Source organism: Myxine glutinosa, chromosome 5, assembly GCF_964187855.1.
Source record: "Myxine glutinosa chromosome 5, kmMyxGlut1.1, whole genome shotgun sequence".
Classification (NCBI taxonomy): domain Eukaryota; kingdom Metazoa; phylum Chordata; class Myxini; order Myxiniformes; family Myxinidae; genus Myxine; species Myxine glutinosa.
Genome location: NC_136265.1, coordinates 24,927,264 through 24,940,414, shown reverse-complemented (window position 1 = coordinate 24,940,414; position 13,151 = coordinate 24,927,264).

The window sequence follows — 13,151 nt, the reverse complement described above, 5'->3', positions numbered from 1 at the left end:
CACGTCGGCAGCGAGAAGGCGTTCCCCAACACGAACCAATCAGGAACTGCCACGCCCACTTATATGATCTCCGAATTCCTGTGACAGGAATTAGCGTTACACTGGCTGGAAGTCAATCGCTAAAGGCGCTTCCTCAGCGCCAATCACCAGTGCGCGTGCGCGAATTTACGTCACGTCGGCAGCGAGAAGGCGTTCCCCAACACGAACCAATCAGGAACTGCCACGCCCACTTATATGATCTCCGAATTCCTGTGACAGGAATTAGCGTTACACTGGCTGGAAGTCAATCGCTAAAGGCGCTTCCTCAGCGCCAATAATGAAATTATGAAAAATGGAAATAAAGTTGAAGCGTTTCGCAATTTGAAAAAAACATCCAATGTATTGTCGCATCCATATATATATATTGTTGGGGTTTTGAGAACCCTGCACTTAGTAAATTGTTGTAAATATACCCTTTGTAAATAATTCTCTGTGTAAATACCTCCATTTCTTGTTAAGGTCAAAGGTCGTCCCCGAGTTAGTCCATGAACAACACGTAGCGAACCATAGGCCCTCTTCGTAGTTATTTCATTATTATGTGTTTCAGGTAAGGCTGTGTTTCCAATAGTTGAATCTACGTTGCATTAATCAAATAAGATAGGTCCCTTTCGTTCCCTTCAACACCAGTGCGAATGGTTTTCTACAACACCAGTGCGAATGGTTTTCTACAACAGCAGTGCGAATGGTTTTCTACAACACCACTGCGAATGGTTTTCTATCCTCGATGGCAGTAAGGGTTCTTTTACCAGCAAGCCAGAACTCCATTACGCACGAGGCCAAGGACAGGAAAAGGGGGGGGGGGGGGAGGAGGGCGGAACGCAGAGGAAGAGGCGTGGCCCTGTCATCAACCCGCCAGGGGCATGGTCGGTAAGCCCTAACCAGCCAACCAGCACCGCGGTGAGCAAACCGGTAGGCGTGTTCTCAGAGCTGGCAGCTTGATTTCGACCAGAGCAATAAAAGCAACTGCAAGGGACTGCTTCGAGAGAGACGCGTGAGGAGGTTCATGAGAGAGTTGGACAGAGAAGGTACAAGGTCGGTGAGAAGGCACGAAAGAGAGACGTGATCCGGAGTTGGAAGACGAAGGCAAGGGAGAGAGGAGCATCCCAATCGCTGCATGCAACGACCACTCGCAGTGAACGACATGCGCTCGCTGCCTGCCAGGGTTTCCCGCCACGACGCGAGTCGACCCCTGGAGCCGGACCTCGACGCTACCGTCTGCCTGGGCCTTCTCATCCCCTCGTCCAGTGATTCCTGCCTGCTATTCCCCTTTCGTGTAAGTCTGTGTTTGCTCTGTCTGGGTGTTGATAAGTAAGACTGTTTTAAGGCTTGCCCTGTGTATCTGCTTCTTCCTCTTCCTGTACAGTCTCACCTTTCGTTTCTTCTTCATTTCTTTGGTTTTGTACATAACTAATAAATTCCACATGTTCCTTCTTACCTTTGGTTTCTTTCTCATTCGATCGTTTTCGACCCTTCTTTCATTTGAATATACGTGGCACGATTTGGTCAACCGCTTTATAATCGGGTTTAGTCTGCTGATAACGGCTCGAACTGCGGATTGCTAAACCGCTCGGCAAATACCATCTTGTCCGTGGTTCGAGCGGTACTTGTCTCCCTGTTTTGCGGAGGGATTGGTGAAGGTATTTGGGATAACACCTTGACCAATAACCCTGATCAATCCCACCCCGCAGAAGAACGTTACAATACCAGGACCAGAGACGGCCGGCTCAACAGGCCAAGGGGATTAACCCCCCCCCCCCTTGCTAAGGGGAGTGCCGTCTCTGAAATCCGTAACAATTGGTGTCAGGAGTGGGATTTGGACCCGAACCAAATTTTTAATCCATCGAAAAAATTTGGTCAGAATTTGGAGCGGCCAAAATTTTATTTAATACCACCAAATTGAAGTCGTGCCATGGATGATCAAGGCGATCAGATGCCGGTAGGGGAGGTAGAAGAGGGATTAGAGGCAATCCAGGACCCCAGGGAGGAGGAGAGCAATGAGGGTGCGGTAGTGGGGGTTGCAGGCGCACAAGGTGGCGGCACCTCGCACGAGGTTAGAGGAGCACAAAATGGTGCCTCGCACATGGCCGCGGGAGCCGCACCCGCTGTACCACTACCAGCGGGCTTTGATGTGGAGGACTTCGTGACGCAATGCACCGCGATGCTGAGAAAGGAAATGGGAAACCAACTTGGGGGATTGAGGAAGGATATGGGAGAAATGAGGGACAAAGCAAGGGGTACCAGTGAGCAATTGAGAAACGAGATGGGAAACCAAATTGGAGGGATTCGGAAGCAGATTAGGGGGAAAATTGGGGGGCATAATTGGCCAAGCCAAAGAAATGAATGAGGGGTTAGTGAGGGGGCAGGCTAGGTATGAGATAAAGCAGGTGGAGAGGGAGGTTAACCGCAGGTTGGGCGAAGAGGTCGCGGGGGTAAGCGACGAGGTAACGCGGGTTGAGAAGCGCGGGTTGAGCAAGGCGGAGCAGAGCGCAGGTAACTGGACCGGGGTAGAAATCGTGACCCGGGGTATGGGGAAGCCGGCGACCGCTGAGGTAGAAGAGGGAATTCTAATAAAGCCAGCGGTCGTCGAGGTGAATAAAGAAAAAGAAATAGTGGAAATTGGGATTGGAGAGACGGACTTGGTAGAGCAACAGCGGGAGGAAAAGATGGAAAATGTGCAAAGTCCGTGCTCACATCACGATGCCGTGCTTAATCCTTATAAAGATTTGCAGGTGTTGGAGCGAGGAGGAAGAAGAATCCCCAAGGTGAGTCGTGCTGTATATTGTGTGGGCAGATTTTGCAGGAGGATGTTTGGCGTGAAAAGAATTTTTGCGTGCTTGGGATCAAGGCGTAACCCGGGCGCTCGTAAAAGGTCCGTGGTGCGCGTTATTGATGGCAATGGCACGCGTGTGAGGAAAAAGTGTGCGTCAAAGAGTGAGTGTGTTACAAAGTGTGGGAGTGATACCGAGTGCGAGCGAGAATGCACGTCGGAGTATGTGTGGTGAGTGTGACACGGAGAGTGAGATGGATGAGGAGCGGGTGCAAGGATGCACACTTGGGATGGATGGAGAGAGTTTGCGAGAAGGCACACCTGAGTTGGTGGTGGCGGCGCGCGTGATGGGGAGTGTTACAGGGGATGTAATGGAAGAGTGCACCCCCATGAGTGGTACGGAGTACGTACCGGGAGAGTGTGCGCAAGAAGGTGCGTGAGAGGTGTGGTGTGTAACAGGGAGTGCGGTGGTGGAATGGACGGAGTGTGTGGAATGCATGAGAGGCGCTGAGCCGCCGGGGTTGGTGAATGTAAAAAGGAACGCATGTTGTGAGCATGTCCGGGGAGCATCGACGTTAAATGGGATAGCGGTTAGTTAGACCGACGTTTAACCGACGCGAGCTCTCGGTCCGTGCCGGGCTGTGGGTATTGCGGGAGCCGGCGGGGATCGGTGCAGCGTCGCTTCTCTTTGGAGCGTCGTGCACGATCTGGGCCGGGCCCCGCCCCGCACGGTCGAGTCCGGGCTTTGCCGGGCAAGGCGACCGGTCTGGTTCGAGGGAAGGTAGGAGGGACCGGAGTGGCGCCCCCTTGTGGTGGCGGCGTTCCACCCGGGCAAGGTTGGCCCATCGGGCAGGAGACCGAAAGGCCCTGCGTAGGGATGGTGCTTTAAACATTGGCCCAACCAAACCTCCTCCCCTGAACCGAATGCCGGACAGACCCAACCTGCAGGAGACCAAACCACCCGTATGCATTGCGCGGCTTTGCGAAGCCGAGCTTTGCAAATGTAATGACGCACCGAGGCTCGAAGTTTAATGGACGATGGTAGCGATAGGGAATATGATTGGCAAATTGGATTGGCAAAATTGATGGGTAAAAATGATTGGCAGTAAAGATTGGCAAATTTTAATTGGCAAAAATTGGATGGGCAAAATTGATAGTGAGAGATGCCCGATGTAGAGGGATGGTAAATCCACCATCCCTCGCATCCCCCGGGCACATAAGCTATAAATTATGGGGTTTTGGCGGTGAAAACCAAGCCAGGGAGGGTTTGGATAATGGATTAGGGATCTAGAGAAATGACAATAGGTAACTGTAGAGTTAAGTAGCGACATGTACCTGTAGTAGGGGACGTAGGTAGATTAGTTGGATGATAATGACGAGGGAGCGCAGTAGTATAAGGGGCGACTGGGAACCGCGAGTTTTAGAAGGGGGGTAGGTAGATCAGATGATGCAGTGTGTTTGTGGTGTGGTTTTTTTTTGAATGAGGCATTGCGTATGGAAGTTCGTGCTGGTGAGCATATTGAAATGAGGAATTGAGAGGCAATGCTCGTGAATGGTGCAGTGTGTCTGAAGGAGGTGATTGAGCAGCGTATGGTGAAAAGTGCGATTGTGAGTTGTATTGAGCGAATGGTCCTGGAGGAGAGACGGGTGCAAGAGCCACCAGGTGTGTGTGAGCACAGGTGTGTAAGTGAAGTACAGGTGAATGGAGAATGATTGAATGGAATAAATGGTCTGGAGTGAATGGAGCATGGAATGGATGGTGTGGAGTGAGTAGTGTGGAATATGTGGAGTGGAGTGGTTGGTGCGAAAGGAGTGGATGGGGAAGATGGACCCCCTTCACGAATACCCAGGGAGGGTAGTTTAAGAGTAGGTAGAGGGCATAGGTAAATTGTGGTTGGATATTGGCATCTGTGGTGCGTGTGGTAGAATGGTGTTTGGATGGGTGCATTTGTGAAGTGGAAAATGGCTGGGCGTTTGGCCTGATAGTGTGTGTGTGGTTAAATGGGCACTCCGCCACTGTGAGGATGTCTGCCAGGTGAGGCCACAGGTGGGCTCTGGGAGCCGGTAGAGTTGTTCAGTGGGGCCCGAGGATCCGGAGGACGGACCCGGGTAGCCCAGTGCCAGAGAGGGCACCGAGTGGGGAGAGCGCCAGAGGGAATTCCCCAGGTCGGTAGGTTAGGGTAAGGAGCAGGTAAACTCGGAGGCAACTACAGTGGCGGAGGTGTGCAGGTGAGTAGACCTGCTAGGGGAGCCACACGACTCAGCCCCGAAATTGTGCAAAGGCACAGGGAGTTGAATCGGGGGAGTGAGACCCCAAATTGGTGAGCACCACAGTTTGGTCAATGGGAGTTTGGTTCTTCGAACCACATCGTGTAAGACGGCCAATGGTTTGGCAGGGAAAGACCCCGGGTAGTGTAAAAGTGTGTTAATGTCATTTAGAAGGTAGATAGAATTGAAATCTCCTCGCACCATCTACATCCACTCACCTGAGGTGATGACAGTGCTCCACACCATGCCATGGTTCTTTTTGTGCAAATGTTTTGGAGTGTAAGATGCATCATGACGTGGGGGTGACATTGTGCTGGTATTCCATCTCTTCCTCCTGAGGAGGGATTGATGATGAATTGGTTGGTGGCAAATTTGGTTCAGAGGGATTGGGGACGAATTTGGTATAAGGAGATATGGGGAAGACTGGACGTAGAGACGGATTTGTAAATTTTGTAAATACGGGGTAAGGGGCAAGGGTAGAGTAGGTGACAGGGAGGGGGATGTGACGTACGATAGGGATGGGCTTTCTCCGCTCGCTCCCCATGCGCACCTCACTCTGCATTGCCTTGTTTTAATGTGTACTCTTGCGCCCTTACCCATCGCTGACTCTGCCTTGTCTTCCTCCCCACCCATGGACCGTGGTCTTGGGCACTGAGGGAAAAGTGTGCAGGCGTCGCAGTTGTGTGCCCGCATTCCCGCTGCCAGCTGCCTGGACCGATGCAGCACTTTATGGACCGCACATTTCTGCAACCAAGCACCACACATATGGACCACACGTTTGTGGCATGACCCCTCTGCTGGGACCGGCCATTGTGGCCAGAAGTCTTCGCTTGCGGACCTCGGTGAGGTGGCACTAAGCCATGCAGGTGGACCACCATAGTTGGCCCCTGCTGGCCATTAAAAAAAAAAAAAACGGACACGTTTTGTGCTTTTTGTTTTATTAGCCATCAAATAGGCCGCAAGCAAGAACAACAAGATCAAGAAGACCAAGGTCAAGACCATCGGCCCAGCAGAGCGAAGAAGACGTCTGACACCATTTTATTGACATTTGAATGTATGACTGTGCACTGGATGGTGCTTTGATGGTGGTGCTTTGGTGCTTTTTGGTGTTTTGGTGCTTGCATGCTCGGGGATGCATTGCAATATCAATTCTGCATCCCCGGGCATGTGAGGGTGGTGTATCGGTGCAGTGCAGTGCATGCTTTTCCTCCCTCATGCAGGATTCTTTTTGCTTCCCAAAATGACAGGTCCTGGGTTTGCCATGTAAATACAAATAGTGTCTTGTAAATAATGCTCCCCACCATAAATGTGTAGTTTGAAAATAATTCCGTAATTTGGTTATCCTGTGGGTGTGAATGTGTTAGGTAGGATGCAACGTAGCAGGGGGACATACTTAATTGTGTTTAAAACTGTCGCACTCAGGGTAAGGTTAATAGTAGAGGGTAACTACATCTGAGTGTCACATTAAGTTAAAGTTTTGTCGGCCGGGACGTGCCTGGAGGAATGAGGGTGCTGTGTTGGGGTTTTGAGAACCCTGCACTTTGTAAATTGTTGTAAATATTCCCTTTGTAAATAATTATCTGTGTAAATACCTCCATTTCTTGTTGAGGTCAAAGGTCGTCCCCTAGTTAGTCCATGAACAACACGTAGCGAACCATAGGCCCTCTTCGTAGTTATTTCATTATTATGTGTTTCAGGTAAGGCTGTGTTTCCAATAGTTGAATCTACGTTGCATTAATCAAATAAGATAGGTCCCTTTCGTTCCCTTCAACACCAGTGCGAATGGTTTTCTACAACACCAGTGCGAATGGTTTTCTATCCTCGATGGCAGTAAGGGTTCTTTTACCAGCAAGCCAGAACTCCATTACGCACGAGGCCAAGGACAGGGAAAAGGGGGGGGGGGGGTGGAACGCTGAGGAAGAGGCGTGGCCCTGTCATCAACCCACCAAGGGCGTGGTAAGCCCTAACCAGCCAACCAGCACCGCGGTGAGCAAACCGGTAGGCGTGTTCTCAGAGCTGGCGGCTTGATTTCGACCAGAGCAATAAAAGCAACTGCAAGGGACTGCTTCAAGAGAGACGCATGAGGAGGTTCATGAGAGAGTTGGACAGAGAAGGTACAAGGTCGGTGAGAAGGCACGAAAGAGAGACGTGATCCGGAGTTGGAAGACGAAGGCAAGGGAGAGAGGAGCATCCCAATCGCTACATGCAACGACCACTCGCAGTGAACGACACGCGCTCGCTGCCTGCCAGGGTTTCCCGCCACGACGCGAGTCGACCGCTGGAGCCGGACCTCGATGCTACCATCTGCCTGGGCCTTCTCATCCCCTCGTCCAGTGATTCCTGCCTGCTATTCCCCTTTCGTGTGAGTCTGTGTTTGTTCTGTCTGGGCGTTGATAAGTAAGACTGTATTAAGGCTTGCCCTGTGTATCTACTTCTTCCTCTTCCTGTACAGTCTCACCTTTTGTTTCTTCTTCATTTCTTTGGTATTGTACATAATTAATAAATTCCAAGTGTTCCTTCTTAGCTTTGGTTTCTTTCTCATTCGATCGTTTTCGACCCTTCTTTCATTTGAATATACGTGGCACGTTTTGGTCAACCGCTTTATAATCGGGTTTAGTCTGCTGATAATGGCTCGAACCGCGGATTGCTAAACCGCTCGGCAAATACCATCTTGTCCATGGTTCGAGCGGTACTTGTCTCCCTGCTTTGCGGAGGGATTGGTGAAGGTATTCGGGATAACACCTTGACCAATAACCCTGATCAATCCCACCCCACAGAAGAGCGTTACAAGTACCAGGACCAGAGACGGCGGGCTCAACAGGCCAAGGGGATTAACCCCCCACCCCCCTTGCTCAGGGGAGTGCCGTCTCTGAGATCCATAACAATATATATATATATAAATATATATACAGTCACGTGAAAAAGTAAGTACACCCCATGTAAAGTTTTGACTTTTTCAACATATTTCAACATACAGCTATTTGATCTTCATTTCACCAATATTGATAGATAAAGGTGATATAATATAACAAATATCATGAAACATTTACATTTCGTAGTCCATTGTATAATTTAAATAAACATAAATGCAAATTTCGCATGTGGAAAAAGTAAGTACACCCCTACATTTATCACTACTTCAAATACCTAACATTAGAATCAGGTGCACCAGCTCAGGTGCATATGATTAGAACATCATTAGAGAGGATCTGAGAGGAACCTGTCTTATTTAAACCTCAGACATTCAGTTTGGTTTGCTCTTTGTTGTTGAAGTGTGCGGCGTCACCATGCCCAGATCAAAAGAGCTCTCTGAGGCCTTCAGAAAGAAGGTTATTGATGCCTACGAGTCTGGGAAGGGATTTAAAAAGATCTCCAAACAATTTGAAATCAATCATTCGACTGTCCGGAAGATCATCTACAAGTGGAGAAGATTCCAAACAACTGCCAACTTGTTCAGGCCAGGCCGCCCCAGCAAGTTCAGCCCAAGAGCAGACCGCACGATGCTGAAAGAAGTCTCTAAGAACCTCAGAATGTCATTACGGGACCTACAGGTAGCGCTTGCCACTGTTGATGTCAAAGTGCACGAGTCTACCATTAGAAAGAGGCTGCACAAATTTGATCTACATGGGAGGTGTGCCAGGAGGAAACCTTTGCTGTCCAGAAAGAACATCAGGGCAAGACTAAAGTTTGCCAATGAACACCTGGGCAAAGACCAGCACTTCTGGAACAATGTGCTCTGGACAGATGAGTCAAAGGCCACAGTCAAAGATGAGTCAAATTCAAAGAGCTATTTGGCCACAGTACCAGAAGACATGTTTGGCGAAAACCAAAGCCAGCATTTGACCACAAGAACCTGATACCAACTGTAAAGCATGGTGGTGGAAATATTATGGTTTGGGGCAGCTTTGCTGCATCAGGGCCTGGGCAGCTCACCATCATAGAATCCACTATGAATTCTTCATTGTACCAGAGGGTGCTTGAGGATAATGTGAGGCCATCTGTCGGAAAGTTGAAGCTCAACCGAAGGTGGACCTTGCAACATGACAATGACCCTAAACATACCAGTAAATCCACCAAGGAATGGCTGAAGAGAAAGAAATGGAGGGTTCTGGAATGGCCAAGTCAAAGCCCGGATCTAAATCCCATCGAGGTGTTGTGGGGGATTTGAAACGAGCTGTGCAGGCAAGAAACCCCTCAAACATCGCACAGCTGAAAGAATTCTGCATGGAGGACTGGGCAAAAATTTCTCCCAGTCGATGTGAGAGGCTGGTAGACAGTTATAAGAAACGCCTACTTGAGGTTGTTTCTGCCAAAGGGGGCAATACCACCTATTAGAGCCAAGGGTGTACTTACTTTTTCCACATGCGAAATTTGCATTTATGTTTATTTAAATTATACAATGGACTACAAAATGTGAATGTTTCATGATATTTGTTACATTATATCACCTTTATCTATCAATATTGTTGAAATGAAGATCAAATAGCTGCATGTTGAAATATGTTGAAAAAGTCAAAACTTTACATGGGGTGTACTTACTTTTTCACGTGACTGTATATATATATATATTATTAAAGTGTATTGCTGAATGTACGTTCTGTTGTTCAAATACTGTCTGAAAGAAGTAAAAAAATATGTAGTTTTTAAATTTTTCCAAGATGGAGCCTGCACCACATGGCCTGTGACGTCATAATCATCATTAAAAAATATACAGGAGGAGGTGCTCCGATGATCAAAATGTTGTGTCCATCAGAGTAACAGTTGCAGAGAAAGTGTTGTTTTTTTTTCAATATTGATCAGATCAAGCGTTTTACTTGTCAAATTATGATGTCATAATGAAGACATCGATGACATCATGAACATATTGTCGTGTCCCCGGAGTTGAGACCCCAAGAGGACGAATGACCAAAACGAGCTTTACTCTGAGGCATATACCCAACTTGGTGGTGTTATCTTTTCGCGCGTGCGGGAAGGTTCGAGGCCTTACCTGATCGGAACATTCGAAGTGGTTCATCCGAACCCACAAACACAAAGATGGGACAGCAAAATCCACAATACAAGGAAAGTAAAATTCGACAAGTAATGATTTAATGAAAATAAATGCAAATAACAATGAAAGGTGAGGTAAAAACGAAAATTCCGAATTGAGACGTCTCCACTCAGACTCGTATTCAAACACGGGGCAAACGAAAGTAAAAGAAAATATATAATCCTTTGGTAATCGGCCGGCACTCAGCTTTGCGTCCCCAAATGGTTGGTAAGTAAGACTTGCTGGTCGCTCGTCGCCTCTAAACCACCATGCGGGAAACGCACAAAATGGCGCGGAGTGGCGCTCTTCGACGTCCAGAGGAAGCTCGACGTGGACCCAGTCCACCACCGATGTCGACCCTGTGCCTTTGGTGTTCCAACTGTCCCAAACCACTGTTTCTCACTAGCCCTTTCCCAAGAGCGCACGTGAACGAAAGACCACATGACCAAGCCGGAACAAGGAGGAAATGTGACTACCCACTATCAAAGCCAGGACCAGAAGAACAAGATGGCGCGACAGCTTCTCTTTTCCTTCAGCTCTCGAATCTTCCACGATGACATCAAACTCTGTCCAATCATCCCATCTTGCCTCCACCAATCATGAAGACTGGGGAGTGGCCTCCTCGTTACGAGTCGTCAGGGGGCGGAGTCTAATCTCTGTTCAGGGAATGTTTGAATGACGTCGAAGGCCGCGAGACAGGGCTTGACTTTCACGATCAGCAAATGCGGCGGGTTTATCGGGCCTGGTGGCGCTGTGAGTGAATGAGCCCATTTACAGTGCAACCGTTGTAGTTATTGCAATGGCGGCCCTTTTGATGCAATAACAACGAAGGGAAAAAATCAGAGGGCAACTAAATATGGGAGGGGGGACGGTGGGGGTGGGGGTATCCTTAAGCCCTGCAGGTAGGTTTTTTTCTTCGCGACACTCGGAGCATGCTAATTTAAACGATTCTATCTCGGCCAAGGTATTTCATCCATACCCCAAAAACATAACAATTTCCTCTTACCCATGGGGTATACTTGACAATGAGCCTCGTTTCAATGTATATCATTGAGCGGTTTCGGAGATATCGAGGTGTAACATTTTTCAATTCTTCCAAGATGGTGGCTGCACCATGTGAGCATGACCAATGACATCATAGTTATGAATATAAAAATCTGCAGGTAAAATGCTCGTATGGTAAAATTTTGTGTCATTCGGACCAACGGTTGCCGAGAAAATTAATTTCAAAAATGCAGACGCATGTATGTACGTACGTACGCCACACGTAAGCAGCCGATCACCTAACATTGCTTTTCGCTTTGCGAGCGCAGGGTAATAACACACAGCTGCAAGCAGCAATCCAAACTGATACAAATGAATCAGAAAATAAACCGACGTGCCCTTGGGACATCGACTGCTTACATATGTGGCCGCAATGCATTCACTCAGGGCGACGAGATAAACAGAGAGTGGACAAAACGGAGGTGAGTGAAAACCTTTCCCATGTGGCAATGCTTGTCACATGGTGGGCCCGGTTCAACCTTGTGAATCTCCCCAGATGCTCGCAGCGCCCTTCCGACCTGCAAAGGATGCTGCCCTTAGCATGTTGCCACCTTTCACACAGGCCATGTGGTGTGTTTTATTTTTTCGGGAGAGGGGGTGTTGGGGGGGAAGGGGGGAGTTCAAAGGGAGGGGATGGCTTGTATGAGTTAAAGAGTGGAAATTTACTCAAAGGCAGATGCACAACAGACAATGACCTTTCAGAATGTAGGGGTGGGGGAAGATGGCCTACAGACATTATAGCAATTACAACAATCTTATTCTAACATACATGACCCGCCATTTTGTGCGCTTACCGGCCTGGGCCCTTGGTATCTTGGCGCCATTTTGGGCACCTTAACTGCAATCGGACTCGTTCCGCAACGCCGTTTCAAGTGTCCGACGAACCCTCACACGGACTCGGCCGACGGTCCAGGACCTGCGGCCTGCGTGTCGGTGTGGGTCGAGGCACGAATCGCACTCTTTTGGCGATTTTTGTCGTCGAGGCGCTTGCAAGAACGGCCTGCAGCCTGGAGGTGTCACGGTGCCAAGAAGACCTTCCAGTGTGAGCTCTGCAGCTATACATGTCCACGGAGGTCTAACCTTGATCGACACATGAAGAGCCACACGGTTGAGCGGCCTCATCGCTGCCACCTTTGTGACCATGCTTTTCGCACAGTCACGCAACTCCGCAACCATGTGAATACGCATACAGGCACAAAGCCACACAAATTCCCCGAGTGCGACATGGCTTTTGTGACAAGTGGAGAGTTAGTTCGGCACAGAAGATACCGCCACACGCACGAGAAACCCTTCAAGTGCTCCATGTGTGATTATGCCAGTGTGGAGGTCAGCAAGTTAAAAAGACAAATGCGATCGCACACCGGAGCGTCCATTTCAGTGTGGCCTTTGCAGCTATGCCAGCCGTGATATTGTTACGGGACCGCGGCGAGGATGTTGTTTGCCGAGCGGATGGCCGCCGCGCCCGAACAGTTACCCCGACTAACCTGATTCCTGAACGTTGGCCGAATCGCGCCACAGATATTCAATGGGGAAAAGACTAAAGCGAAGGATGTGAAGAAGAAGAACACCAAAGCAAAAAGGTTGGAAATGCTACTAAATTTATTCCTACTATTTACACAATCAAAGAAACCAAGGAGAAGGAAGGATAATAAAATAATTTACAGAAGAACTCAGAGACACAGTGAAAATCGCTAGCTTATCTAAACAGGCTTAATTAATACCCTGGACAGAACAAACAAAGACGGACTCACACGGGGAATTGCAGAGTGGATTGGCTGGAAGGAGGTGGGTGGCTGGAGGGGGAGGAAGGCACTGAGCTGGCTGGAGCTTGATCCCGCACGGGACGTCGGGCTGGACCTCGACGGCCGCCGATGCCACCGATCCTGTCGTGTGCACGGGGTAATGGGTCGGAGCTGCTTGGTGGAGCCAACGATGCTGGTGGGGGGTCTGGCGTGACGGGTTTTCTCTCCCTCTCTCACAAACTCCAGGACTCTCTTTTTGGCT